The following is a 4,222-nucleotide window of genomic DNA, read 5'->3' as shown; positions in this document are numbered from 1 at the left end:
TCGTGCGTGCATTTTGGCGCGTCACGGCCGGCACTCGTTATAAAGATGGTGCTCCCTCCACACTCAGTCCGCCACCGCCGCCCACTCATCTCGCCCCCTCTCACTAGCCTCGCCGCCTGTGCGCCACCATGTCGATGCGCATCCTCGACGCTTCGGATTTTCGTGGAGTCCGCGAGCGCCCCTCCGTTGCCTTCTTCGTCGAGATCTTGTTTGGCGAGAAACGGCTCATCCTCGGCACCTTCGACACCGATGAGCAGGCGGCCCGTGCATACGACGCGGCGGCGTGGCGCCTCCGGCGGCTGAGACAGGAGATGAATTTTACTGACGTGTCGAGCCAGCGGGCGCAGGATCTGGCGCCTCTCCCGTGGCTTTTCACCGACGAGGATCGTCACGTCCACCGGAGGTAGATGCGTCGCCTCGCCCTTGCCGAGATGGACATGCAAGCCTTGGTGCTGTGGCGCGAATGCTTCCCGCAGGACATCGTCGACGAACGTCAGTTCTATGAGCAGAGGAGGACGGAGAGGAAGGCCAGGAGGACCGAGCGAGCCGCCTATCGGGAGGGCAAGCGTGCGCGGAAGCTGACCGCTCAAATGAGACTGAGGTTGCGAGAAACATCGGGGTGGGACTTCGTTGACGGGCATGCTGCTGACGCCTATATTCAGACGTCGGAGGAGGACATTACCGAGTCAGAGTCAGAAAGCAACGAGTAGTTGATCTTTTCTTTTATCTGTGTACGCAAGAACTATCTATGTATCCTTTTTCATCGGAAAAAATGGCCGGTGGCATCAGCCACGAAGCCGGCGGTGGAGGTTGTGCACGCGCGGGGAGGAGAGAGGGCGCGTGCGCGTCCGTCTTGTGTCCGCATCGATGCAAATCCGGCTCAAAAATGGGCCGGGAATGGGTCGGCAGGCGGACGAAAGCGGACGCGCGTCCGTTTGGGTCAGCGCGTTGGGCCATCTTTTCTGTCCGCGCCGACCCAAACGGACGCAGGCGGACGAAATGGGTCGCCCCATTGGAGTTGCTCTTACCTCTTTAGACTCGACGAGGTCCGCTCTGCGGCGCGACCTGCCATTCCCTATCTCCGTGCTCCGGCTACTTAGAGCATCTCCAGCCGTTCGGCCCCCCAGGGCGCCGAAAAAGAGCGTCCTGGGGGTGTGCCGGTGATAAAATCGGCGCTGGGGGCGGTTCGGCACCCAGCCGTTGCCCCCAGGCGCCGGATTCAGCCCAGCTTTCAGCCCAAATATGTCTAGAAACGGCCCGATAACTGCGTGAATCGGTCCATATTCGGCGCGGTTCGGCGGGTTTCAGCGTGAATTTTCGTAAACAAATATGAATCAATTAGCTCCTCACATAGTTCGGCGTGTTTTCGGCTTGTTTCATCACATAAATTAAATAGTTCACTACAAATTATATCGTTTAACAAATAAAAACTCAAGTTTCATCTCCATTCCCGGCCTCGTCCTTGAGCCTCCATAGGTGCTCCATCAGATCGTGTTGCAGTTCTGGATGCACCTGTGGGTCTCGGATCTCCTGACGCATATTGAGGTAGTCAGTCCAGTTTGCCGGTAGCTGGTGATCAACTTGGGCAAGAGGACCCTGCAAGTAATATGGTTCAGTGTCAAACACTGGCTCTTCCTGCTCGCTCTCAATGATCATGTTGTGCAAGATAACACAGCAAGTCATGATCTCCCACATTTGATCTTTCGACCAGGTCTGAGCAGGATACCAGACAACAGCAAATCGAGATAGGAGCACAACAAATGCCCGCTCGACATCCTTCCTGCAAGCCTCCTGAATCTTCGCAAACCAAGCGTTCTTGCCTCCTGGCACAGGGTTTGAGATGGTCTTCACAAATGTCGACCATCTCGGATAGATGCCATCAGCTAGATAGTACCCCTTGTTGTACTGCCGCCCATTGACCTCGAAGTTCACCAGAGGAGAATGATCTTCAACAAGCTTGGCAAAGACTGGGGAGCACTGCAGGACGTTGATGTCATTGTGAGTTCCTGGCATCCCAAAGAAAGAGTGCCAAATCCAGAGGTCCTGTGTGGCCACTGCCTCAAGCACCACATTGCAACCGCCTTTGGCACATTTGTACAACCCCTGCCAAGCAAATGGACAGTTCTTCCATTTCCAATGCATGCAGTCGATGCTTCCAAGCATCCTAGGAAATCCTCTTGCTTCATTTTGTGCTAGGATCCGAGCAGTGTCTTCCGCATTGGGTGTTCGCAAGTACTGCGGTCCAAACACTACCACCACTGCCCTGCAGAACTTGTAGAAACACTCAATGGGGGTGGACTCGGCCATGCGCCCATAGTCGTCGAGTGAATCACCGGGAGCTCCATATGTAAGCATCCTCATAGCTGTCGTGCACTTCTGGATCGAGGTGAATCCAAGTGTGCCGGTGCAATCCTTCTTGCACTTGAAGTAGCTGTCGAACTCCCGGATGGAATTCACAATCCGGAGGAAAAGCTTTCGGCTCATCCGATAATGGCGCCGAAATGTTTTCTCACCGTGCAATGGATCGTCGGCGAAGTAGTCCGAGTCGAGCATGCAGTAGCCTCCCAAACGATGCCAGTTCTTTGCTTTGACCCGCCCAAGCGCCGAGCCACCTCGGCGCGGCTTCTCACTGCTCGCGAGCAAGCCGGCGAGGGCGGCGAGCACCATGAGATGCTCCTGTTCCTGTACGTCGACTTCGGCTTCCTCATCCAGCAATGCCACGAGCGCCTCCTCATCTTCGGAGTCCATCGTCGGGCCGGGCAATTCACCGAACACCTTGTGGGCGAGGTGGGCGCAAGCTCGTCGGCGTACAGGCCCTACGTGGCCGGAGCGCCGGAAAAGGTGCCGGGGCAGCGGCGAAGAGGCTACCTCGGCGACGCTCCTTGTTTTTCTAGGCTGGAGACGGTCTACCTAGCTGCGGCGGGCGGTGGTCAGTGCAAGGTGGCAGAGGGCGGCGGCCGAGCGCGGGGGGCAGGAGGGCGAATCTGGGCGGGTGGATTGACTTTTCGCCTGTCAATGTGGCCCCAGGAACACTTTTCGCTTGCGCCGGAGCCCCCAAGCGCCCCCAGTGCGCCGGGTTCGGCCTGTGAGCGCTAATAACCCACAAGTATAGGGGATCGCAACAACTTTCGAGGGTAGAGTATTCAACCCAAATTTATTGATTCGACACAAGGGGAGCCAAAGAATATTCTTGAGTATTAGAAGTTGAGTTGTCAATTCAACCACACCTGGATAACTTAGTATCTGCAGCAAAGTGTTTAGTAGCAAAAGTGGTATGATAGTAATAGTAGCGGTAGCAAAAGTAAAAGTAAATGTTTTTGGGTTTTTGTAGTAGTTGTAACAGTAGCAACGAAAAAGTAAATAAGCGAAGAACAATATGTGAAAAGCTCGTAGGCAATGGATCAGTGATGGGTAATTATGTCGGATGCGATTCCTCATGCAACAGTTATAACATAGGGTGATATAGAACTAGCTCCAGTTCATCAATGTAATGTAGGCATGTATTCCGTAAATAGTCATACGTGCTTATGGAAAAGAACTTGCATGACATCTTTTGTCCTACCCTCCCGTGCCAGCGGGGTCCTAGCGGAAACTAAGGGATATTAAGGCCTCCTTTTAATAGAGAACCGGAACAAAGCATTAGCACATAGTGAATACATGAACTCCTCAAACTACGGTCATCACCGAGAAGTATCCTGATTATTGTCACATCGGGGTTGTCGGATCATAACACATAATAGGTGACTATAGACTTGCAAGATAGGATCAAAACACACATATATTCATGAAAACATAATAGGTTCAGATCTGAAATCATGGCACTCGGGCCCTAGTGACAAGCATTAAGCATAGCAAAGTCATAGCAACATCAATCTCAGAACATAGTGGATACTAGGGATCAAACCCTAACAAAACTAACTTGATTACATGGTAAATCTCATCCAAACCATCACCGTCCAGCAAGCCTACGATGGAATTACTCACGCATGGCGGTGAGCATCATGAAATTGGTGATGGAGGATGGTTGATGATGACGACGGCGACGAATCCCCCTCTCCGGAGCCCCGAACGGACTCCAGATCAACCCTCCCGAGAGACATTAGGGCTTGGCGGCGGCTCCATGTCGTGAAACGCGATGAAACTTTTTTCTTGATTTTTTTCTCCCTGAGACAGTATATATGGAGTTGGAGTTGAGGTCGGAGGTGTCCAGGGGGCCCACGAG

This window comes from Triticum aestivum, chromosome 6B, assembly GCF_018294505.1.
Source record: "Triticum aestivum cultivar Chinese Spring chromosome 6B, IWGSC CS RefSeq v2.1, whole genome shotgun sequence".
Taxonomy (NCBI): Eukaryota; Viridiplantae; Streptophyta; class Magnoliopsida; order Poales; family Poaceae; genus Triticum; species Triticum aestivum.
Note: the sequence above shows the minus strand (reverse complement) of the source record.